This window comes from Pogoniulus pusillus, chromosome 19 (assembly GCF_015220805.1).
Source record: "Pogoniulus pusillus isolate bPogPus1 chromosome 19, bPogPus1.pri, whole genome shotgun sequence".
Lineage (NCBI taxonomy): Eukaryota > Metazoa > Chordata > Aves > Piciformes > Lybiidae > Pogoniulus > Pogoniulus pusillus.
Window position 1 is genome coordinate 12,252,180 of NC_087282.1, and position 26,198 is coordinate 12,278,377.

Genomic DNA, 26,198 nt, shown 5'->3' on the forward strand with positions numbered 1-26,198 from the left:
TTTAAGATGTTACCTAAATACACCTGGTGTCACTCAGTTCTGTTTTCCTCTCCAAAGTGACAGCTCATATTGAAACAAATCTGTAACACTCTGAATGCTTCCTAGAAGTCAGCAGTGTGTCCACCAATGCTAGTCAGATCCTCCTACTGCAAAATAGCCACCTCCACCCTAAAATGGGGATATTTTCCTAGTAAACAGGGTATTACATTTGCATTAGATTGTCATTAGGGGATTCATGATACACAGATGACCAATGCTGGTTCTCTCCACTAGAAGGAACTCATACCCACTCCAGCTAGAATGATGGCTGAACATGAGCCAGAGTGTGCCCAAGTGGCCAAGAGACCCAATGACATCCTGGCCAATAGGACAAGGGAGGTTATTCTGCCTCTGTACTCAGCACTGGTCAGGCTGTGTCCAGTTCTGGGCTGCTCCATTGCAGAGAGATGTTGAGATACCGAAGGTGTCCACAGGAGGGCGACAAAGCTGCTGAGGGGCCTGGAGCACAGCCCTGTGAGGAGAGGCTGAGGGAGCTGGGGGTGTGCAGCCTGCAGCAGAGGAGGCTCAGGGCAGAGCTCATTGCTGTTTATAACTACCTGAGGGGAGGCTGTAGCCAGGTGGGGTTGGTCTCCTCTGCCAGGCAAGCAGCACCAGAACAAGGGGACACAGTCTCAAGTTGTGCCAGGGGAGGTCGAGGCTGAATGTTAGGAGGAAGTTGTGGGCAGAGAGAGTGATTGGCATTGGAATGGGCTGCCCAGGGTGGTGGTGGAGTTGCTGTCCCTGGAAGTGTTGAAGCTAAGCCTGGATGAGGCACTTAGTGCCATGGTCTGGTTGATTGTCTAGGGCTGGGTGCTAGGTTGGACTGGATGTGCTTGGAGGTCTCTTCCCACCTGGTTGTTTCTATGATTCTATGATGTTGTTCATTCTGTGTTTGATGAACTGACAGTTGCTGAGAGGATAACCCCAGAGGAACAGCTCTAGATAGATCTTCATCTAAATTATCCACAAGGAATTTCTCCCTCACCCCTTCTCTCATTTCACAGGCCATTGACCACTATTCCCATGCAACCATTTTTTAATAGAAGAGAAAGATTTCCTCCTAGGCAGGGGGAGAATAAATGAAAAGATTATTTGCTTGGACAGATCATCTGGAGCAGGGAAATCAGCTGGGATTGTTTATTCAGCAGAAGGAGCAGGAGAACTGATGACAAAAAAATATGACTTCTAACCCAGGAGACACATCACACCCTGCCTGGCAAAACACTTTGCATCCATGTGGGACCTCTGCTTCTATTTTTTAGTTTGTTGTAGCTGTGATACTGAAATAAATGTTCTCCTTTATAATAGCCAGCTCTATGAGTATTACCTGGGACTGCTTCAGCCTCTAAACCCATAGCTGGATGGATTTTTTCGCTCCTCAAATCTTCTGTGATTGAAACTGAGTCATTTATCTCTGACTAATATATGCCAGGTACTTAATTGATCAGTTCCTTCTGCAGCAGTCTGCTGTGAGGTACCTGTGACAGGCACTGCTGGGGCTTCCCCCTTCATACAACCATAGAATTGTTTAGGTTGGAAGAGATCATTGAGATCACAAAATGATAGAAGAATAGGTTGGAAGAGACCCCAAGGACCATTTCTAGGTGATAGTGTACTTGGAATGAGCTGAGCCAGCACCCTGTCAAGCTGAGCCTTAACACTGCCCAGCATAAGGGAATCCACTGCTTCCCTTGGGAAACAATTCCATTGTCTCACTGTCCTCATGGGGAAGCATTTTCTTCTGGAATCTTCCCAGGTGTAACTTGCACCCATCAGCCCTTGTCTTTTCCATGGGACTCCTTGTAAAAAGGGAATATCCATCCTCCTGGTATAGAATCATAGAATCATAGAATCAGTGAGGTTGGAAGAGACCTCCAAGATCATCCAGTCCAACCTAGCACCTAGCCCTACACTGGTACATGGAAGGTGATCAAGTCCAACCATTCTAAATATGCTAAACCACGTCTCTCAGCACCAAATCTCTGTCTCATCTTTGCCACACCTCCAGGAAAAGCAATTCAAGCACCTCCCTGGGCAGCCTGTTCCAGGAAGGGTTTGAGAACAGTGAAGAAGTTTCTTCTTATGTCCAACCCAAACCTCCTGGTACTACTCCAGGCCATTTCCTCCCTTTCAACACCTTCCCAGCACTCCTTGTCCCAACAAGCTACTGGGACTGGTTAGCTGTGCAGTGCATTGACATTTTTTCTCCACATAAGCTCAGAGGCAAAGTGTAATACCTGCTTCTGTGAAATAATTTCCAGCAGCACCTGGAGGCATCATCACTGAACATGCAGGGAATTGCCACGCACGAGCTGTGATCGGCCGCAGAAGGGGTTACAGAAGGTGCTCTGCAGCCTCCTGTCATAGCTGCTGTAAAGACAGCCACATAAAATCAATGTTATTAGGCAGGCACTGATGAGCTCTCACTGCTAGCTGCATCCTATCATTTTGCAAACGAGAGGATGGAGCTGTATAATCTGTCTTCAGTTTTACCCTGACATCCTTCCGTGTTGTGTCTGAGCAGAAATTAATCCTTCCATATGATTGTGGAATCACATTGATGGGAAAAGACCTCCAAGATCATCGAGTCCAACCATCAACCCAGCACTCACAGGTCACCACTAAACCATATCCCTCAGCACCACATCTCCATGTTTTTTGAATGCTTCTAGGGAAGTGTAGCCAGTGGGTTAAGGGAGGTTCTCCATTCTGTCCTCATGAGGCCACTACTGGAGTATTGGGCCCAGTTCTGGGTTCCCTGGTTCAAGAGCTACAGAGAACTACTGGAGAGAGTCCAGTGGAAGCTCTGAAGATACTGAGGGGTCTGCAACATCTCTGTGAGGAAGAAAGGCTGAGAGACCTGGGGCTGGAGAGATTCCAAACCCACCTGGACAGTGTGATGCTGGCCAAGGTGTTGTGGGTGCCCCTGCTTTAGCAGAGGTGTTAGACTGGCTGATCTCCACAGGTCACTTCCAACCCCACCATGATGGAATTGTCAGATTCTGGGAGTCTTGAAGAAGACTCAAGGATGTTGTCCTTTCTGAAGTACATCTCAAAGTTACACAGCTGATGGTAGTTCTTTTCTTGCCAACCATTTTGTTGCCAGGCCTTCATTTTGTGAGGTTATTTCGGTTCGACTCGGCTTTGTGCAAAAGATGACAAATGAATTTTATCTCCTTGAAGGTGTTGTCTCACAGCCAGGATGCAATTTTCTCTTCACTTCATTATGGCAGTAGTCAGTCTGAGAGCCAAAACACACTGACCCACAGCAGCTAAACCATTAATAGAGTGTTTAATTCATGTATTTGAGATAAACTGTGAGAGTAACCCCAAGTGCACATTGTGATTAATTTGGGTGAACGCATATGCTTGTGCTTGCAGCCACAGCTGCTCTCTTCTGGAGAGAATCAAAAGCATCCATCTGTTTACTCTAATAGTTTCTAGGCTGTATAAATGGATTCTCTGGTAGAAGTGTCAGGGCCTGGTTTTGGAAGCCAGGTGATTAAAGGAATGGGATCTGAACATTCCTGGAATTCTAAGAGCCAGACTAAGGAGTATAGACACAAACTGTCACTTCAAACTTCATTTGGATACCTTGCATCATAGCATCATTAAGGTTGGAAATCATTAAGTCTAACCAACAACCTAAGACCACCATGGCCATTAAACCATGTCCCAGAGTGCCGTGTCCACCCATCTCTACAACACCTCCCTGGGCAGCTGGTTCCAATGCCTGGGCCACTCTTGCAGGAAAGAAATGGTTCCTCATGTCCAATCTAAATTTACCCCTGGAACAATTTCAGGCCATTTCCTCTTGTTCTATCACTTGATGCTAGGGAGAAGAGGCTGACTCCCTCACTTCACTTCAGCCTCCTTTCAGTGAGTTGTAGAGAGCCAGAAGGTCTCCCTTCAACCCTGGGGAGTTGCACTGGACCTTGAACAACTTCTCTGTGCCTTAGTATTCACTAAGGGAAAAATGGAGCTATTTAACTCTTCAGACAGGGGGCTTGCTTTTTAATTCAAAGCTTTTTAAATCGTGGCTGTATAGCATGAGGAGTTAAAGCTCTTTTTGGTTGCTTCCATTTTATTTTCTAGTAGCACCAACTGGATTAGTCAATGCTGGATATTAATTTTGTAACAACAACAACAACAAAATAATAATAGGAATAATACCAATACTAATGCTGGAGGGAAACAGGGATTATGTGAAGACAGGGTTACAGGAAGCACAGAAACCTGCCATGCTTTAAACTATATTGATTGAATCTGGGGCTGGGGGTGTGGAAATCTGGCCAAAAATACATTTTGGTTTATCTTCAATGAAAAATCTGGACAAAAAATGCACCTTGGGTTATCTCCAGTCAAACGGAGGACTAAGAAGATGGGAAGCACTGCTCAAGGCAATGCCATGCAGGGCAGGAAAGCACACGGAGACCAATCTGCCAGCCTTCTACCAAGCGTCTGAGGGCTAAAGCTGTCGTCTGCACCTTTTCAATTCTTTTGCCTTCTAAATCCAGAAAGAAAACGCCAAAAACAATTCAGATTCCTTGCGTCATTACTGAGGATTAAGGAGCAAAGAGAGTAAATAATTTCTTAATGAGAAGTTGAGGGGAAGGGGCTGGGGGCATCATTAGGCAAACAAAGCCAAGCGCCAAGTACAATAGGTGCTAAATCGGCTATTAGTCTCTGCTAAGCGCTGCTTCTTTAGCTTGAACCAGGAAAAGCAGTTTAGTGGAGTTAAAAAGGGGGGATTTAGCCTGAACACATCTCTTCCATCTAAAGATGTGCTCAATTCAGCAGCCAGGCTCCTGAAATTAAAAAAGGCTTGGAATTTCCATAGAAAACACTCGGAGTTTTCCCCTTCTATCTAAAGATGTGCTCAACTCAGCTCCAGGCTCCTCTAATTAGTAAAGGCTTGGAATTTCCATAGAAAACACTCGGAGTTTTCCCCTTCCATCTAAAGATGTGCTCAACTCAGCTCCAGGCTCCTGAAATTAGTAAAGGGTTGGAATTTCCATAGAAAACACTCGGAGTTTTCCCCTTCCATCTAAAGATGTGCTCAACTCAGCTCCAGGCTCCTGAAATTAGTAAAGGGTTGGAATTTCCATAGAAAACACTCGGAGTTTTCCCCTTCCATCTAAAGATGTGCTCAACTCAGCTCCAGGCTCCTGAAATTAGTAAAGGGTTGGAATTTCCATAGAAAACACTCGGAGTTTTCCCCTTCTATCTGAAGATGTGCTCAACTCAGCAGCCAGGCTCCTGAAATTAGTAAAGGCATGGAATTTCCATAGAAAACACTCGGAGTTTTCCCCTTCTATCTGAAGATGTGCTCAACTCAGCAGCCAGGCTCCTGAAATTAGTAAAGAGTTGACATTTCCATAGAAAACACTCCGAGCTTTGCCCTCAGTCCTCACAGGAGCTGCTCTGCTCTTCCTGCGGCTGCTAACTCAGACCGAGGTAATCCCAGTTTACAGTGCTGCCTGATGGAAGGTGCTAAGCAAATGCTTCTTTGAGAATCCTCTTTCCAGCCCAGAGAGTGCAACAAATTGGTTAGTTCTTGTCTCTCACAGTTTGGAAAAGCAATGTTGAGCCCTTGAAAATTTTGCCCTGCGTCTGTGCTGCAAGCAGTGGTTTGAACTATAAAAAACACCGTGCTAGGGCTTCAGAAAATCCTTGTTCCCACTGTGCCTTTGCCAGGCTATCTGCTCACTTAAGCCCCTTTTGCCTGGCTGGGGTTTTTGTTTGCTTGTTTTTTAACTCCCTATCTCAGTTTTCCAGTTGTGGAATACACAGAGGAAGGTGGGGGAGAAGAAGAGCTGCTGATTCCAAACAGTCTGCTAATCCTCCCAGCAGAGCAATTAAGGCAGCATTCACCAAACCGTTTAGCTTTTTTGTTCTTCTCTTCTGGTCAGCTTTGTTTTCCTTCTAATCCTTTAGGGTTACAGCGAACCTCTTGACCCTCTTCTGGTTTACGGTATCAGGAAGACTGTTTCTCTGATTTCTTATTTAATTTAAACCCTTATCCTGAAGCTGCCTCTTTGAGAGCTTTCAATTCCTGTCCAGGGTGACTGGAGGTCTGTATACTCTACAGATTGAGGCTTAAGTGTTCTGACTGCCAGGTCCCATATTCCTTTACCTTTCTAGCTCAGCAAATCCACAGTAGAGAGGAATCGTGGTTTAGTAAAGGAGAAAGTAGCTGATAAAGCCACTTATTCTCCATTTTCTCATGTCCCAGTCTGCTAAGTGTAAAATAAATCTTCCTAGCAGTGTAAGTGTGACCCGAGTTGCCCTGCTATTCCCAGAACAAAAAGCATCAGGAAGGAGATTGTTCATTTCCCTCTAAAGTGACCTGAGGTTTTGGTGCGAGGTGCTAGCAAAACTGGACATTTAACCAAGTAAACTTAGCACACTCAGCTGCAGATTTTTCCTAAGTACACAACAAACAGCTGCTTTATAAAATGGAAACCATTTTCTGAGGGCTTTTAGCAGCACAGCTTTAAAACCCTCACTTTAAACCTGTGGCACTGTGTATTGGCATAGTTACCAGGAAATCCCAGTGGCCCTTCTGACTGTAACAAGGGCAATGCTTTGAAGCTCAAACCAGAATATTTCTGGAAGCCTTAACCTGTTATTTTTCAGTGCTAAAACAACATGAGTCTTGGTATTTGGAGGAAGCTTTTATTTTTAGGGTATTGTTTTCACACTTATTGCAATTTGAAGAACTGGCCAAGCAAACATGTCACAGTGCTGGGTCAGTGAAACACTCTGAAATGTCTGACTCACACCAGGGAAGAGTCAGAAATTTAGCCAGATAGATCACTTTGCCCCTCCAAATGGAGGCACTTGGATGTGTGTGAGCTTAGTGCAAGTGTTCCTGTGGGGTGTACTGGACACCAGAATGAAGATGTAAGGCTCTGAAGGAAAACATCCATAGTGTAAGGTCAGACAGTTGTTTATGAACTCTGTCAGTCACAATGACTTGAAAGAGAAATCTCTGAGCATCTTTAGTGTGCCAGTTTTTTGTTTGAAAATATCATGGGTCAGGCCTGGGCTGGCCACTAGTGGAGTGCCAGAGGTCCTCCATGAACCCTTCTGCCTTCCTAAAGAGAAGAGAAATAGAGGGAGAGAGTGATGGAGTAGGAAAGAAACTAAACCAACTCAGCTGGGACAGCAAGAAGAAGGATCCCATGGAATAGAGACAAAGAGACACAAAGCAAGTTGGAGCCCAACTCCTGGTGGCAATGATGTCACCGTTGGTACCACTGATGCTAAGGGAAAGCACTGGGCAAGTCCCAGACTAGACTCAGCAGGAGATGGGAAACAGATTCAGGAGCTGCATTGTGGAACTGGATTCAGAAACACAGAGATCAGGATGAAAGGCACAAGGGACAGAGCCCTCCTGGGACACTGGCCAGGGATGAAGAGGCTTGGCCCTGGTGATCTGTCAGCTGTCTTCTAAAGATGCTCTCTCTGAAGATGCTATGGAATCCCTTGTTGGGCAGTTGAGGGTCACCTGTCCTATCTGCTCCTCCACGTAGGTGCCACCTCTGCCCCCAAAGGTGGAGGAGACAATGTGGCAGTGCTTTTGTTGTGCCCAGGAGCAAGGCTAAGGCAGAGCCTTTCTGCAACCCAGCCCTTGGCAGGAGCTCTCCCCATCAGCTTGTCCCTGCTAGAAGCAGTCTCTGGCCTGAACTTCAGGAAGTGCCTCACTGAGCAGAGCCTGAGCTGGGAAGTCCCATTCTGACCAGCATCAGCTCCGGTCTGGCTCAGAGCAGGACAGACAGGCAGTGCTAGCACAGGAAAGGCTTTAGCATCTGATTCTTCTACACATCAGACTTTTAAGGCCTTGGCCCTGCTCCCACTGGTAACACCTGTGGAGCCCCTTTAAGATGGATTCCCAGGACAATGACTCTTCTCTCTGTGCTCTGAGGAGGTGTTAAAGCACTCCAGCAGCGACTAGTATTTTTCCAGGACAACTTCCTCTCAGTGGCCTGCTGTGAAGGGGCTGGCTGCAGTCATGCAGCAGGCATCTGAACAAGGAGCCTTAGCATTCAAACTTTTCCAGCAGTCCCAGAACACTGAATGCAGGCTGATTTTGTTCTTCGTGGAATCACAGGGCCATCGAATTGTTTGGGTTGGAAAGGTCTTAGGGGGAAGTGAGCCCTGGGAAACCTGTTCCAGTGTGTCCCCACTCTCACTGTAAAAAATCTCTTCCTACTCTCCACTCTAATCTCCCCTCTTCCAGCTCAGAACCATTGCCTCTCATCCTAGCACTACAAGCCCTCGTAGAAAGTCCCTCTCTAACTCTCCTGTAGCCCCTTTCAGGTACTGGAAAGCTGCTCTGAGGTCTCCCTGGAGCCTTCTCTTCTCCAGGCTGAAGAGCCTTAGCTTCCTCAGCCTGTCCCCATAATGGAGGTCCTGCAGTCCTTCTTACCTTTCATCCATTTAAAGTGCCCACTTATGTAAAGGACTAGTAATAAAAAAAGCAAACACCACACTAAGCCACCAGAAGAGAAGCAGCAACACAGCCTTGGTTTATTTCCTTCTCCTGGGACCTGCACTAAATAAGTTTTACTGAAAGTAGGGCTAGAAGATGCTCTCTGAGCACCAGCACAAACTCATCAGGAGCTGGTAAGTCACCAGCATTTTACCTTCTTGCATCAGTTTATTGGTAGAAGCACAACCTTCCTGTGCTCTACAGGCTGTCAAGTGTCCACACTCTCTAACTTCACTGAGGCACATCTCTGTCCTAAGCTGCTGAGAAGTGACACAGCTATAGAACCAAAGTCTTCTGATAGGTCCCCTAGAGCACGGTAAAGCAGTTTGAAAGGACCAGGGAAGGGTGGAAGTAATTTCAAGTATAGAGGGCTCAGAATCTTGCCTTTTTCTACAGCATTAAAATAATACAAGCTTAAAAAAAAAAAACAAACAAAACAATCCAAGAACCTCAGATAAGTTCTAAAACATCATCTCAGGAGGATGGGGACAGGTTTTTTTCAGTAATGTCTGGAGACAGGGCAAAGGGTAATGGGCACAAACTAGAACCTAAGAAGTCCCATCTAAACAGAAGGAGGAACTTCTCTAATTAAATGGTGATGAAGCACTAAAGCAGGCTCCCAGGGAGGTGGTGGAGTCTTCATCTCTGGAGCCATTCCAAACCCAGCTGGATGTGTTCCTGTGTGACCTTCTTTAGGTGACCCTGCCTTGCAGGGGGGTTTGACTGGATGATCTCCAGAGGTCCCATTCTGTGATCTTCAGAGCTTCAAAAGCCCCAAACCGCTGCATTTCCCAAGAGCATCAAACGTTTAAAGTCCTCCTTTCAGTCCAAAAGCATCTTCTACCATAGTGAAGCAGCTTCCAGTTCAGGCTGTATGCTGATGTGGCATATGCTCAGACATGAACTCCTGAGTACCTTGTTTGGTCCCCCTGTGTTACCCCAAGAGGGGCTGTGTTAGAGCTGTGTCCATAAAGTGTTCTTTTGAGGAAAGGTGCTGGGGCCATTGCTGTGGTATGGTCAGTTGATAGCCGATGGTTGGCAAGGGAAGGGTGCAAGAGTTGCCCACCGGCAGGTGGAGGGCTTAAAAACCGAGGATCTTCAGCCAGCCCAATGATAGGAAGGGATGGAGCTAGAGTCATGCAGATGTTGCTGCTCTGAGGACCACTGCTCAGCGAGCTTCTGGTGACAGAGCTGGAACTGGAGAGGCGAGAAGGAAGGTCAGGTTCTAGTAGCCAGGTCTGGCCAGGTACAAGTCCACTTTGCTGCCCCTCATCCTGGGATGTGAAGCATTTGCAGCAGCAGATTCCAACGCAGGCACCGCCGACGACAAAGGCCACAAACACCGACCCAACCAGCAGGAACGGCAGGTAGCCGGGCACTGGGAAGGGAAGAGTGACATTAGCCAGCCTGGGGGCACAGAGGCCTAGAATGGTGTGGGTTGAAAGGGACCTTCAAGATCATCGTTTCAATCCTCCTGCCATACGCAGGGACACCTTCCATTCTACACCAGGTTGCTCAAGGCCTCACTCAATCTGGCCCTGAACACCTCCACAACATCCCTGGACAACCTGTTCCAGTGTTAGTCTGCTCTTCATTCCTCAAGGCACAAGGTGCACCAGGGAGCAGGCCAGAGTGGCTCTGCTCTCACCTCTTCTCTGGCTGCAGCAAGAAGATTAAAAACTGGCAATTACTGCTTTGAAACAGTCTGACATAGTCAGCCCTGCAGCAGCTGCCATGAATAGCCCTGCAAGAGCTCTTCCAGTGACCCCAGTGTCACAGCCATTGTTCAGTCGTGCAGGATGAAGCAGAAATTGTCACTGAGTTTTACAGTTAGGACCTCACCTGGGGTCGGGTGACCTGTGCAGTCAGGGGTTGAGGGCTAGAAGTATTTTTTACAAGCCAGAACTTCAGTTAAATACATTACTTAGAGGCATCTAAGTACCTGCTTGGAGCCAAGTCAGGCAAAGCCCACAGAGGAGCATCACCCTTGCCACCACACAGCTACAAAGGTCCCAGATCATGGCTGGCACAAACATTAAACCCTGTTTTGCTGTGCATCCGACTTGCAACCCGTTCTGTAGGGTGTTGAGTCAAGCAGCATCACCCACTGTGAAGTCTGGATGGGGCTCCCAGCACCCTGCTGTAGCTGCAGATGTCCCTGCTGACTGCGGGGGGGGGGCAGACTAGGTGAGCTTTAAAGGTCCCTTCCAACCCAAACCGTTCCATGATTCTTTGATTCTATAGAAGGAGTTAGCAACACAGAACATTCCACCAGGGGTATCAATCCATACCAGTACCAGAGGACTTTGTCAGTAGCTTAAAAGCTTTCCCAAGAGTAGGGATGACAGGAGAGTCTTTGGAGTGAAGCTCCAAGTCATTCCCTTTTCCCACTGCAGGGGACTTAGTGGCTCTGGCCCATGCAGTGCCAGGGGTCCACACCTGCCTGCTGCAGTGGTTACAGCTTGGAGCTCTGAAGGAGAGAGAAACAGAGGAAGGACCTTGGTTTCTACAAGGGGTAGAAAGGTTTCTACAAGGGGTACAAAGAAGAAAGCAAGACCGAAGTGCTAGAGGTAGGGAAAGCTTACCTGGCACTGGCGGCCTGGGACTGGGCTGCTGGTAGTCACCAGGGCAGCGGCCCTGGTCCAGTCTGGCCTCTCTGGAGGAGCAGCAGAAGCGCAAGCTGCAGGTGCCACAGCAGAAGGTGGCCTCGGGGCCATCGTAGCGCTCGGGGCACTGGAAGCCACGGTGCCAGCGCTGCAGGCTGCCAACCCAGCCGTGGCAGTACTCCCCAGCCTGCCCAGGGCTGCCTGGCAGGGCCAACAGCAGCAGCAGGGCACAGAGAACCCCCTGTGCCATGGTGGGTCACACAGTCTGGCTCAGCTGCAGCCACTGAGCCCACACTCTTAAGACAAGATCCAGCCCAGTGCTCCCAACCCACCAGCTGCCCACCGAGGCACTGCCTAAGCTCCTGTTTCTGGAGGTTTTATCTCTTGGCCTGTGACCTGCCCCTAATCCCCTCTCTTTACAGCAACAAAGAAGGACCCACTAATTGAAAAACATTTGCAGCTACTCCAGCCCAGCCTTCCTCATTTCCCTCCTTACTTCCCACTGGGAGCAGCTGCTGGGTCCTGCTGGAGCTGGCACATCCCCTGTTCCCACAGGCATTTGGACTGGTGTGGCAGGGTTAGAAGAACAGACAGGACTCTCCTGGTACCAAAGCTTGACTCTTTCATGGGCTTGTCAGTAGCTGAAGTGTCAGAGGTGGGCACCTGGGGACAACACATGATGACAAGTGAGAAATTAGATTCCCAGAGCATAAAGAAAATAGAGGGAGAAAGCAGCTTCACTAAAGTGTGACTGGTACAAACTGGTCACTGTTAACATGGACAATCAATCACATCCATACAAGGAAGATTTTAATTTGCAAGTGCAGGAGAATTGAAATTGGAAAGCTCTAGGTTGGCCTAATTTCTGTCTCCACGGTGGAAAACCTAGAGGATGACCATTTTAAAGGCTGGTTTGCACTTCTGCTTTCCCTGCACAGTGCAACCCTTGAATTACAAAGCATTTCAGAGGACAGAAATGCCTATTTTAAGATCTCTGCGAGTTTCATCTACACAGGAAAATCCTCCAGCATCTCAAAGCCCTCATAGCAGCACAGGAGTGGTAGTGACCTCTTCATCTGCGAATTAAAAATAAACCCAGGTCATTTGTGACCTTTTTTAGTCCCTCACAAGTCTAACTACTTGTAATATTAACAGGATCCATGTCTGAAGCATCCTTAGCCTCTGCTTAACTCCACTGTGAAGAAAAATGGTTGCTAACAGAGCACTTTGAAATGCAGGGAGTTAAGGCAGCAATTTTTTTTAACTAATGTCCTGGTAATGTGTAGCACAGAATTCCCTCCTTTCTGATGTATTTTTTACATCCTTGGACTTTTTTTTTTGTGCTGTTGCTGTTTGTTGTTTTTGTTTTGTTTCGTTTTAGAGATTAAATCACAGCTGGGACATTGATGCTGTATGAACTGTTTCATAGGGTCGGTGGAAGCATGCCCATGCCATCAGTGATTGTCACCTTTGCCAGGCACCTTTCATGCCAGTTCAAGTAATTTTTTACCTACCTTTTTTTTTTTTTTGGCAAGCATCACAGAACAAACATCCCCAAATCCCAGCATGGTGGGAGTTGGAAGTGACTTTTGGAGGTCATGCAGCCCTATCCCCCCTGCTACAGGGGCACCCACAGCAGCTCGCTCAGGATCACAATGGCCAGCTGGGGTTGGAAGCTCTCTAGAGAAGAAGTCTCTACAATCTCTGGGCAGCTTGCTCCAGGGCTCCAGAACCCTCACAGCAAAGAATTTTCACCTCATCTCCAGACAGAATCTCCTGGGTTCCAGTTTGTGTCTACTGTCCCTTGTCACTGAGCACCACTGAGAAGCTTCTGGCCCCACCTTCTTGCCCCCTACCCTTTATCTCTTGCTGAGCATCGAGCAGATCTCTCAGGCTGCTCTTCTCCAGGCTCAACAGCCCCGGGTCCTCCAGCCTTTCCTTCTCACAGAGATGCTTCAGGCCCCTCAGCATCTTCATAGCCTCCACTGGATTCTTTCCAGTAGTTCCCTGTCTCTCTTGAACTGGGAAGCCCAGAACTGGACTCATCAGATGTGGCCTGGGTAGGGCAGAGTAGAAGGAGAGAAAAACCTCCCTCCACCTGCTGGCCACACTCTTTATGCACCCCAGGAGGCTATTTGACTTCTTGCCTGTGAAGGCACATTGCTGGCTCATGGGGAACTTGTTGTCCATGAGGACTCCCAGGTCTTTCTTTGCAGAGCTGCTTTCCAGCAGGTCAGCTCCTCACCTGTACAGGTACATGGGCTTGTTCCTTCCCAGGTGCACACTGTTCACAATCAACTGCCCAGCATATCTATGCTTTTTATCCTGTCAGAATTCAAAGTGGGTCACAAGTTATGCAAGGATATACAATTTTTATACACAATAATGTTCAGCTGGGGCTGCAGTGGACAGCACAGCACAGGCTGGGACAGAATGAAGGTGAGAGATTTTGAACCAGCAAACAGACCCCTCCCAGAACACACACAGACACATGGGCAGACCCTGAGCTCTGCATTTCATTTCCAAGAGTTTATCACTGCTAAGGGACATGGTTTAGCATCAGACTTGGTAGTTAGATAATGGATGGGCTCAATGATCTTACAGAAGCATTGCATCGTAGAACTGCTTTGACCTGAAAAGATCTCCAGAGATCATTAAGTCCAACCAACCCAACACCACCATGGTCATTAAACCATGCCCAGAGTGCCATGGCCACACATTTCTTGAACACCTCCAGGAATGGGGACTCCACCACTTCCATGGGCAGCCTGTTCCAGTGCCTGACCACTCTTACAGGAATTAAATTGTTCATAATCTCCAACCCAAATCTCTCCTGCAACAATTTCAGACCATTTCCTCTCAATCTATCACCTGATACTAAGGGAGAAAAGACCGACCCCGACCTCACTGCAGCCTCCTTCCAGGAAGTTGCAGAGAGCCAGAAGGTCTCCCCTCAACCTCCTTTTCTCTAAGCTGAACAACCCCAGTTCCCTTGGTTGCTCCTCACAAGACCAACTGAAGGGCTTTTCCAGCTGAAATGATTCTCTGATCCTGTGATTTTAGGTGAGCTAAGATCCTATGCAGGAAAAACTAATCGATGACCATGTTGTTAAAATATCTATTGAGAGAGGAAATCATGTCAGGGCAGCCAGCACTCCAAGTGCTAATGAGCAATTAAGAGCAATGATGAGCTTTAGGAATCTCTTAGCATTTGAATACCTGCCTTGGCAGGTGTCTTTACACTCTCAAACCTGGGAGACAGGAGGCAATAATTGCATCTCCTTATCTTTCCTGAGGTACATTTTGTTATGATGAACTCTGCAAAGTGCTAGCCACATGCTTAAAGCCTGCCCGAGGCTGCTTTTCCCCTTAACAACACATAATAAAAGTTAATATTGAGTCTGGCTTAATAGTGCTGAGAGGTTGCATGTGGGAATCAAGTCCAGTTTGCTTCAAGGCAAATATACCTCTGGGCTTAAAGCATCACTTTAGAGTCCATCCCAAGACAGCACATTCCTGACCTCTGGCTGTCTTTGCAAGGGGCTTTGGGGGGTGGCTTAATGTGTTCTAGATTTAGAGGATTAGGCACCATGCAGTCAGCCAAGCTCAGGCTTGCAGAGCTGAAAAGCAGCAGGGCAAAAGGTACATCTCCATGTGCTGGGCTGCAGTTGGAGAGGTCTCTAGTTCGAAGCAGAGATTTCATCTTGCATTTCTGAATCCAAGGATCTCTTTAACTGAGAGGGGATCTCCTCAGTGCTCAGCAAGAGCTAAAGGGTGGGGGGCAAGAGGATGGGGTCAGACTCTTCTCAGTGGTGCTCAGGACAAGGGAAAATGGGCACAAACTGGAACCCAAGAAGTTCCATCTCGAGACAGGGAAAAACCTCTTCGGTGTGAGGGTGCTGGAGCCCAGGAGCAGGCTGCCCAGAGAGACTGTGGAGTCTCCTTCTCTGAAGCCACCTGGCCATTGTGATCCTGGGCAAGCTGCTGTGGATGATGCCCGTGCTTGAGCAAGGAGGTTGGACTGGATGATGTCCAGAGGTCCCTTACAACCCCCACCAGGCTGGGATTCTGTGAAGTAGCAAGGTAAATCATAAGTCTCTGTTCTAATTCAGTCACTCTATGCTTTCTAAGTCTTTCATCTGCCAGGGTGATTTTTTTTCCTGCTTTCTTTGCTAGCTTTGGGAAAGTTTTAAACAAAAGGATTTAGCCTGCTTTGCATGAGAGGACAGTGCTGATGGTTTCCCATTATTAACAACAACAACAACCACCAATCTTGCTACCTCTTCTGAGCATCCCCGCAGCCAAAACAGCTTGAGCTTTGTATTTACGAGTTACCATGGAAATAGCCCTGAGAGAGAAGGCTTCTTTTCCTTGTGAGGGTTGTTTCTGTTATTTAGGAAAATGCACATTCCCTGTCCTGGATGTTTTTAAGGCAGCAAGATGATTAAATTTTTCTGTTGTTCTAAGCAAAAAGCAGAGACTGGAAACTTCCTGCTCTGCAGCTGCTTTGCCTTCCCTGCAGCAGCCAGGTTCAGTGTCAGTATTTTAGAGCCTTGTGTAACGCTGAAGGTTGAGCTCTGCCACCAGATTTCAGGTGTATTCTTGTTGTTCCTTAATGCCAGCTAAACTTTCAGCACAGAAGAGATAACACGGGAAGAACTGAGCCCTCTCTACTAACAGGAGTCTGCAGTGTGATGGTCACATCCTGTAAGGTGCTGACACGGGGACAGTGAAATTCTCTATGGTAGATCAGAAAATCGCCAGGCACTTCATGCTCTTTGTTTTCACCACGATGATGTTCACCACTGCAAGGCACTGCAAGGTGCCTCTGCAACTCATTATTCCTCTGAACGCTTAGACACAGGAGAATGGAGTGAGGATGGACTTTACTGGCTGGAGAATGGAGATTTCCACTTAACCACTGAACACACAACCACCTCCTGATCCCCTCATGGAAAGATTAATCTCAGATGGAAGTAGCTAGTAGAGCATGAATGCTGAACAGATAGAGGCTCATAGGATCACAGGCTCACAGGATGTCAGGGGTTGGAAGGGACCCAAAGAGATCATCAAGTTCGACCCCCCTGCCAGAGCAGGACCATACAATCTGGCTCAGGTCACAGAGGAATGCATCCAGACAGGCCTTGAAAGTCTCCAGAGAAGGAGACTCCACAGCCTCACTGGGGAGCCTGTTCCAGTGCTCTGTGACTCTTACAGTAAAGAACTTCCCTCTTGTGTTGAGGTGGAACCTCTTGCACTGCAGCTTCCATCCATTGCTCCTTGTCCTATCCCAGGGAGCAAGTGAGCAGAGCCTGTCCCCCAGTTCCTGACCCCTGCCCTCAGATATTTCTAAACATTTATTAACCCCCCTCTCAGTCTTCTCCAGACTAAAAACTCCAGGTCCCTCAGCCTCTCCTTATCAGGCAGTGCTCCTACTCATCCTAATCAGTTCTGTCTAAGCAAGGAACCAAGGAGTGAGCCGGCAGGGAGAGAGAGCAGGAAGGGAACCAGAATTGGGAGACTAAGCAGTGGTGTCAGTAGGGAGGCTGGAAAGGAAAATGTGAGTCAAGACAATTCACTTATTTTTGCTGCTTCTTTTTTAGGTGAACTGCAATTTTAACTGAGTCTCAGTGTCAGAAATGTTCACAGAGCTTCCATAAGCAAAGGAAAGGAAAAATAAAGGACAACAAACAGATCAGCATGCTGATTTGAGAGGTGCATGAAGAAGACACCTCTGCCTTTGATCTCCAGGTACAGTTACAGCTAGTTGTTGTGTATACCTAATACTCAGTCCCACAGGAGCCACATGTAATCTCTTGCCTAGCCACAGCAATCTAAACAAATGAAAATGCATTTTGCACTCATTTTTCAAGTTACCACTTCTTTAAAGACAAAACTGAGATGTACCACACCCAGCAGGCACTGTTCATCCTCAGCAAAAGGACAGAGCTGCCTCACATCAGCCCCCTTTGGGGGCACATTATTTTTTGACTGAACCAGAAACTCTCAGACTTCAGTAAAAATCCAGGTGTAGATTTTTCCTTGTGTTAGACTTTACCAGCCCCTTCACTCCTGGGGATTTTCCTCCTTCTCCCAACTGCACATTGTGTTTTCTCCTTCCTGAAGAGCTAGGCTTATTTCTCCACTTTTCTACTGCAAGTCTTTTGAGGGAGCAAATTAGATGTTCATGTGTTCCCTGATGGGCTCTTACCTCTGGAATGAGCCCCCTCCTGGTGCCAGCAAAAGGCTGGCCAGCCCAATGACCCTCCTAAGCTAAAAAGACAAACCACCTATTACAGGTGGTTATGAGAAAAGAGAATGGCAGAATATCTTGGGAGGGTGATTTACCAAGCTGTGCTTCGTGAAGGGTTGTTCATTCTGAATTCTCTTGATTGCTCAGACACAATAGACCTGATTTTCAAGAGGGGACAAGTCCTGGAAGCTTCTCTGGGAGTCAGCAGGAGCTGCTGGAGCTGAAGATCAAGGTGAGCTCCATTTGTGTAAAGATCAGGCTCAGGCAGTGCTGAACAAGGCTGCTGCTGCAGATGGAACCCAAGAATCAAAGGCACTAAGAGCTGAGCCAAACTTTCATTGCCAACTCCAATCACAATGTGCTTGGAGTTCAAACAAGTCTGGATATTTTCTTTTATTGAGTTAGTTGTAAGTTTTGCTTGCTTTCTTTCTTTCTTTCTTTCTTTCTTTCTTTCTTTCTTTCTTTCTTTCTTTCTTTCTTTCTTTCTTTCTTTCTTCCTTTCTTCCTTTCTTCCTTTCTTCCTTTCTTACTTTCTTCCTTTCTTCCTTTCTTCCTTTCTTCCTTTCTTCCTTCCTTTCTTCCTTTCTTCCTTTCTTTCTTTCCTCCCTGTGATGCAGCTGCTTTAGAGTTTAAAGGATTAAAAGCCTGAAATGTTGGAAATCTCACAGGAAAAGCTGCTCTTAAAATCTCCAGCTTTGAATTGGATGAGTAGCTGACCCCTTGGGCTCTTATTATTTTCTGTTGAATTTTTCTGCAGTAGGCATTTTCTAGCTAAGCATAAAAGGCTGCTATTAGAGGCTTGGCTTTTATATCTGAACTGAAGTCAAGTCACTGAGAAGTATCATGACAGCTTGAATCATGCTTCCTATAAGCTTAACTCAAGGGCTTCACAGGCGTTTGGGTTCATCAGAGCATGGTCAGCAATAAGTCCTGACAGGGTGTCTGTTGGGCTGTGGAACAGTAATTTCATTTGTGTTTCTGTGTGTGTTAGCTAAGTGTCAATCAAGGAAACTGTGCAAGGGGGCTGTACAAATGAATGCTGAAAGAGCTTCTGCCCTGGATTGTTAATAGTCTTAGCCTAATAGAATCCCAGCCTGGTTTTGGTTGTAAGGGAGCTTTAAAGGTCAGCCGGTCAAACCACCTGTAGTCAGCAGGGACATCTGCAAACAGAGCAGGCTGCTCAGAGCCACAAACAACATCACCTGGAATGGTTCCAGGAATTGGACATCTCACCCCACCTTTCTGGGCAACCTGGGCCAGGCTCTCACCACCCAGTGTCAAACATTTCTCCCTTCTCTCCAGTCTGAATCTCCCTCTGTTAGTTCAGACCATCACCCCTTGTCCTGTCACAACAGGCCCTGCTCTAAAGTCTGTCCCCAGCTTTCTGGTCAGCCCCTTGAAGTCCTGAAAATCCACCAGAAGGTCTCCCTGGATCCTTCTCCTCTCCAGGCTGCACAAACCCAACTCTCTTAGCCTGTCCTCCCAGCAGAGGGCTTCCAGCCCTCCCATCATTGCTGTGGCTTCCTCTGGTCCACTGCTGTGGCTCAAACAGGTCCCTCTCTCTGCTATGCTGAAGACTCCAGAGCTGGCCCCAGCACTGCAGGTGGGGTCTGAGCAGAGCAGAGCAGAGGGACAGGATCCCCTCCCTCCACCTGCTGCCCACGCTGCTGAGATTAGCTCAGGACATGGCTGGCTGTGGGCTGGGAGTGCACACTGCTGGCTCTTGAACAGCTTTTCACTCACCAGCACCCCAAGTCCTTTCTATGAAGCATTCTGAAGAGATGTACGATCAAACAGTTGGATTAAAGATGAGCAGTGAGGTCAGTTCACCTGTGAGCTACACTTGTCAATGCATTGTGAGTCAGCAGAGCAGAGCTCTGAGGAGGTGCTAGCTTCTTGAAGACCTTCTCTCAAATAGGACAATGGAAAGTTCCAAAAAGCCCAGAGGCCTTTGACTGAAGTTTGAACAAGCTGGAGGCTTTCTATGAGCTGGCAAAGAGTTGGAATGAACATTTTTTGTAGCAACTGAGAAATGGTAGAAAAGGTGAAGACCTGTCATGAAGGGCTTGGAAAGTAGTTGAGAAAAAGGCTGTGAAGATGCTGAAAAGAGAGAAAAGAAACCTATGGTGGGTAGGAAGGAGAGCAAGGAGTCAGCAGGGAAGGCTCCAAGAGAGGGGTGAGCAGCCAAAATAGGGTTATATTTATCAAGGTGATAACCATAACAATATGTTGAAAGTCTGGCAGTGCTTCTCCTAAGAACACCACTTGAGACACTGAAAATAAAGAGAAGAGGATTTGTAGATAATTTCCTGTAGGAACACATCCTTCTCTGTCAAATGAAGATAAGGTGGGTGCCTTTCTAAATCCTTCCTTCGAAATTTCTCTTGGACAAGGTGGTATAAATGGAGGTTTGGGACCCAGTAGCTCCAAATTCCATGTTTCAGTCAGCCCCAAAGGAAGACAGGCACAGAAAATATGGAGTATGGCAAAGAGACAATCCTTCCAAGAACCCCACCTCACCCGAGGCTTTTCAGAGGAGAGCTGAGGAGTGTGATGGCTGACCTAGAGCAGGTCAGTGCCAGGTGCTGTACTGGGGATTGCATTAAGCAGGGATTTCGTTGTCCACTGCAAGACTCACTCTTCTATTTCTTGGCACCAGAGTGCTTTCTGGTCTCTGCTTGTTTCTTTCCTGAAATTACTTTGATGTCTCTGGTGATTGTCTCTCTTGACACTTCCTTACGCTCTGCAGATACAAGTTGTGATCTGCTTGGCAGCTCTGCAATTGCTCTGACACTTGAGAGAAGCCTTATATGCCATCAGTCACTTCCTGCTGCTTTGAATCTGCTGGCAGACCCTCTGCCACTCCTACAGGCACTGTGCAACTGGCTTTACCTTCCCTGACTGGTGGTTTGGGGACCACCTGTCACAATGCCTCATTTTATTCCTTTCTTTTTTGTCCAAGATTCATCACAAGATTCAGCCTGTCTGCATGTCTCAGATTGTGAACCATGAAACTATGCCTTGAGGAACATGGGGAGACCCCAAGAATAATGCTTGTGAGCAGAGGTTGCAGATCCCCGAGCTCCATGTTATTTGTCCCTGTTTCCCAGAACGATGTGTGAGCAAACCCTGTGAGGCTGAATGTTTTTGATGCTTCAGATTCAACCTACAGCTCTGCCATGCAGGCTGTCATAAAAGCAGAGCCCAACAGGATACAACCCCCTGTGACACAGCAGGGATCAGATCCCTGCAGTCCTGGGTCAGAGCTTGGTCTAGATGATGTTGAATGTCTCTTCCAACCAAAGATATTCTGTGGTTCTTTCCTGATGCCACTCTCTCCATCTCCCTCAGACTTTTGTACTGTACAGGATGAATTTGGCACTAGAGGTCTGTCTGTCTGTCTTTGGCCACTCTCTGGGGCTAACCCACAGCAAATGTTCCACCACCCCAGCAGAGAAGGGGGATCAGGAAAAGGGAAGGAGTGCTGTGGTTTAAAATGAAAATAGGTTTAGTGAAACAGCCAAACTAATTCAGAAGAGTGTGGCCAGCAGGTCAAAGGAGGTTCTTCTCTCCCTCTGCTCTGCCCTAGCAAGGCCACAGCCTCAGTACTGGGTCCAGTTCTGTATTCTCCAGTTCAAGAGAGACAGGGAACCACTGAAGAGAGTCCAGTGAAGGATGTAAAGCTGTCCTGAGAGTACCCACATGGACACACACCAGTGAGTTCTGCACAGTGTGGGTAGATGGGGGAGAGAAGGCAGCTGGGATAGGCACTGAAGCTTAAGAGCTGGCATGGACAGTACAGCTGCTCACCTGAAGTTTAGGCAAGGGCAAGTAGTGCAGAAGATGAACAACTGAAGCTGGTGCTCTCACAGAACCCAAGGCTTTCCAGGGAATTAGCAACATTCAACTGCCTTAAAATCCTTACCATTTTCCATTTCTGCTCCATGGCCATTCAAATAAGAGCCTCTCAGGATGATTTCTGAGTAGCAGAAGCAAAACAGCCACTTCTCACTCTCCTCCTGTGCCCAGGGAACAACAGAAAATGCTGTGTCCTCCCTGCCCCCTCATTACCAAGAGGCTCAGATCATTTAAAGAGGTGTTGGTATTTCTGGATTCTTAATCAAAGCCAACCTTCAAAGTGAACCTCTGAACCTCTGTCAGCTTGACCATTGCTTCTTCTAAGTGATGCTTTAATTTTCATCTAATGCTAAGAAAAGTCTTTCATTCTCCCAGCTGGCATCAGAGATAAGGGACTAAATCCCTCAGACATGAAGACATCCAACACTTCTGTCATGTGTTACTTTAGTCTCCTGCTCAAAGTCTCTCTCTTCCTGACTGATCTTAGATATAATGCAAAATAATCCTGGAGCAGAGAAAGGGAAGACATTTAAAGGGTGGCTTTGAAGTTTAGGCCATGTTCTGAGCCACTGCCCTTTGTTTTCCAGCCATCTGAGGGATGTTTGTCCTGAAAGGTTAACTCATGCTACTAGGCCTGACCCACAGTGGCTCAGGGAATGCTTTTAGGGTGCACTAGGAATTGGTTGTGGCTTATAAGAAGCATTTTCTTGAAGTCTGGGGTTTTTTTCATCAACTTGGAAGGGACCTTCAAAGGTCATCTTGTCCAACTCCCCCCCAATCAGCAGGGACATCTCTAACTAGATCAGGTTGCTCAGGGCCCCATCAAGTCCCACCTTGAATGCCTCCAGGGATGGGGTCTCCACTGCATCCCTGGGCAACCTGTTCCAGTGTTTTACCACTCTCACTGTGCAGAATTTCCTCCTTAAATCCAACCTCACTCTCCCCTGCTCTAGTTTCATACCATTGCCCCTTGTCCTGTCACCACAGGCTCTTACGAACAGTCCCTCCCCAGCCTTCCTGTAGGTTCCTTCCAGACATTGAAATGCAGCTCTATGGTCTCCCCAAAGCCCCAATGCTCTCAAGCTTGGCCTTGTGGGAGAGGTGCTCCAGCCCTCTGGTCATCTTTATGGTCTCCTCTGAAGCCCCTCCAGCTGGTCCATGTCCTTCTTGTGTTGGGGGCCCCAGAGCTGGACAAAGTGCTCCAGGTGAGTACTGACTCTCATTACTGACCCTTTTGTTCCCCCAAACTGTAACATATCAGGATGTGTTCACTCATTATAGTTTGGCTGGTGTGACTGTCTCAGCCCCATGTCACAACCTCAGGTAGACCAGCCACGTGAGCACAGGTTTCTGGTCATGAGCTCACCAAGCCAGAGCCACCTTACCTCTCACTTTGGCCTAAGCTGTGACCTGTTTGGCACCAGTAGCTCTCAGTTGCACCCCCAGCTCTGGGAACTGCTCATCATCAAGCCTTGCAGGCTCATTTTAGCACTTGGCCCAGGCCAGACTCATGACCTGTCCTTGCTGTCAGCTCCTTATTGCCTACTACCTGAAGGGACATTGTAGCCAGGTGGGGGTTGGCCTCTTCTCCCAGGCAACCAGCAATAGAACAAGGGGACACAGTCTCAAGTTGTGCTGGGGAAAGTATAGACTGGATGTTAGGAGGAAGTTCTTCACAGAGAGAGTGATTGGCATTGGAATGGGCTGCCCAGGGAGGTGGTGGAGTTGCTGTCCCTGGAGGTGTTCAAGGAAAGCCTGGATGAGGAACTTAGTGCCATGGTCTGGTTGACTGGCTAGGGCTGGGTGCTAGGTTGGACTGGATGATCTTGGAAGTCTCTTCCAACCTGGTTGATTCTATGATTCTATGATTCTACAAGGTGCTCCCCCAATGAAACACCACTGGTAGAGTTTCACCACACAACAGAGAGGGAACAGAGCCATGGAGAGCTGCACAGAACTCTCTGCAGAGCTCTCTCCTTGGCATTAGGGATGATGAGGAATGAAGAGCTGCTGGAGGGGAGGAAGGTAGCCAGCAGTGGAAAACTTCTTCTCCAGGAGCCAGCAGCCAAAGCTGGTGTAGCTTTCTTGAACCTCAAGCTTTGCAGATGACCCCTTTTAGCTATTTTCATTCTGAATTAATGTCCATCAATTGGCACCATAACTGACAAGGCTTTTGCATACTCTGAGGAGATGTTTGGTTTCTTGAGCCACTACTCATCCTCATCTCTCCCAAGACGCAACTCAGCACAACATCGAGGTAAATAGGACAAAAGTGGCTTGGCCCTTCAGTGGACAGACCAGCGACAGCATGGCAGAAGCCTGAGAAGCAATTCTCTCAAGGAATAAGACTCTGATCTTGTGTCTAAGCAATCAAATCCTCCCTGTGTCCTCTTCCAGCAGAGGGGGCTGGTGACCAAGGAACCACCAACCCTGCGCAGCCCCCTCCGAGGCTGCAGATACCCCTGTACTCCCCAGGTGTGCTAACCAAAGTGTGGAATACACAGAGATGGTAAAACCTGCGTCGACTTTTGGCTCCATCCTTGGGAGGAGAGATACAGGTTGTTGGCAGAGCTCAACAGAGGCCAGTTCCTCACCTGAAATGAAACTTTCCAACCTGATTGATTATCAGCTGAAAGTTGGGCCTAAACCCTTTTATTTCTTTAGCAGAGAAGAGAAAAACAGCTCTTTTTTTTCTTTTCCCATTTGCCATATGTACTCACCTGCCCCGTGAGCAGCAGTGGCAAATCTTACTGCCTTTAGTGGTCACTTTGTGGTTGAGAAGGAAATCTGGGCAACACCAGGCTGGAGACTGGCTTGTCTTCCTAGAATCACAGGATGGTTTGAGTTGGAAGGCACCTTAAAGATCATCTAGTTCCAAGCCTTTATCATGGGCAGGGGCACCTGCCACTCGATCAAGTCACTCAAGGTCCTATCTTATCTGTCTTTGAACACTGCCTGATACTTCTCTGGGCAACCTGTTCCAGTGCCTCACCACCCTCAAGGGGAAGAATTTTCTCCTGATGTCTAATCTCAATCCAGCTTCTTCCAGTATGAGACCATCCCTCCTTGCCTTTGTAAAAAGTCCCTCTGCAGCTCCTCTGTAGACCCTTTCAAACACTGGATGGCTGCTGTCAGGTCTCTCCAGAGCCTTCTCTTCTCCAGGCAGAACAACCACAACCTAGAGACAGAACTCTAGGCTAAGAGTTTGTCTGCTGATTTTACAGATTCACTTCTCAGAGTCAAGCTCCTCTCTAGAGTTGTAACAAACTCCTGAGCTCTGCTGTAATGCTGGGCAGAGAGAACCTGCAGCAGGGACGGTCTGGTAGGGCAGGAACAGGAAGACCTGACAGAGACAAGTAGAACTGTAAGACTAAAGAGCTTCATCTGCTCAGGCGAGGCATCTGTTCTACATGAATTCATTTCTTCATCTCAGCTGGGTGACATTTTCCCACTGCAGAAGTGTCACTGAAGGCAGTGCTGCGTCGTGCTTGGCACGCTCCCCAGGAGGGGAGATTGCCAGCGAGGGCTGATGACAAGGGAGGTCAGGGCTGCAGGGCACTGTTGAGCCTCCAGACTGCAATCAGGGCTGTGGCAAGTCAGGGTTGAGTTTGCAGCGCTGTGTGGGAGCAGCCTGTGCTCGGCCTCTGACATAGAGCATGTTCTGAACAGGTTAGTGAAGGACATTGATGGCACTGCTGACACAAAGAGCAGCTGTGTGAAACCTCCACTCTGCCTGCATCTCTTCTGACTCCAGGAGGTGAAACTGAACATAGAGTCATGGAATCATAGAATCATTCAGGTAGGAAAAGATCCTTTACATCATAAAGATTGGGAAAGACCTTCAAGATCACTGAGTCCAAGCCTTAACCCAGTGTTGCCCAGTCCACCACTAAACTGTCTCTCAGCACCACATCTCCATGGCTCTGAAAGCCCTCCAGGGATGGTGACTCCACCACTACCACGGGTAGCCTGGGCCAGGCCTTAATCACTCTTTCAGTGAAGATTTTCCTCATGCCCAACCTAAACCTCCCACAGTGCAACTAGGGGCCGTTTCCTGTCACTCTGTCATTTGTTCCTTGGTAGCAGAACCCAACCCTAACCTGGCTCCAGCCACCTTTCAGGGAGCTGCAGAGAGCTGGAAGGTCTCCCCTCAGCCTCCTTTTCTCCTGTCTGAACACCCCAGTCCCCTCAGCTGCTCCTCACAAGACCTGTTCTCCAGAACCCTCACCAGCTTTGTTGCCCTTCTCTGAACCAGCTCCAGCTCCCCAATGTCCTTCTTGGAATAAGGGGCCCCAAACTGAACCCAGGATTCAGGGTGCAGCCTCACCAGTCTCAGCACAGGGGCATGATCCAGGCCAGGATGCTGTTGGCATTCTTGGCCACTTGGGCACACTGCTGATCATCAAGTCCAAATATTAACCCAGCACCACTGAGTCCACCACTAAATCCTTCAGCCTGGCACAACTCCAGCAACCTCTGGAGATGTGGCAAGGCCAGGATCAGAAAGCTAATCATTTGTGCACATCCCTCCTGGGCCATAGCAGAGGAGAGATGATGGTTCAAGTAAAGGAATTCATAACAACATTCAAGTAAATTCCAACAAAACAGGCCTGGTAGAACATCCAGCTCATGGTTGCTTCCCGTGGCTTGTTGCCTACTGCTCTGCCAGCAGTGCTGAGTGTGATAGATGAAGTTTGATATGCACAGCGATGAGGAGAAATTGCTGGTTGTCAGAACAGCAGCAGCCAAGACAACAGCTATGTTTATTGGCTTCCAAATTGTAATGCAGCCTTAGTTATTGGTAAACCCAGCCTTGTCCAACATGATGCTGTCTGTGGAGGCACAGGTAGTCTGTCTCAGCCAGCAGAGAGTCTGGAAGTTGGGGTCTTCACCTCTGGGAGATGCCCCAGACAGGTTAATTGCTGTCAGTCAGAGCCTGTGCCAC

At 47.8% G+C, this 26,198-nt stretch overlaps 1 long non-coding RNA gene across 1 annotated transcript in view; it reads left to right on the top strand.

Moving 5' to 3' along the window:
• LOC135183952 (uncharacterized) overlaps positions 1-26,198 on the top strand; it is a 54,298-nt gene that overhangs the window by 17,586 nt on the left and 10,514 nt on the right. Inside the window, exons 3-4 of the long non-coding RNA XR_010305788.1 lie at positions 16,746-16,893; positions 17,543-17,627. This is a non-coding gene — a long non-coding RNA (uncharacterized LOC135183952). The remainder of the gene's footprint in view (positions 1-16,745; positions 16,894-17,542; positions 17,628-26,198) is intronic.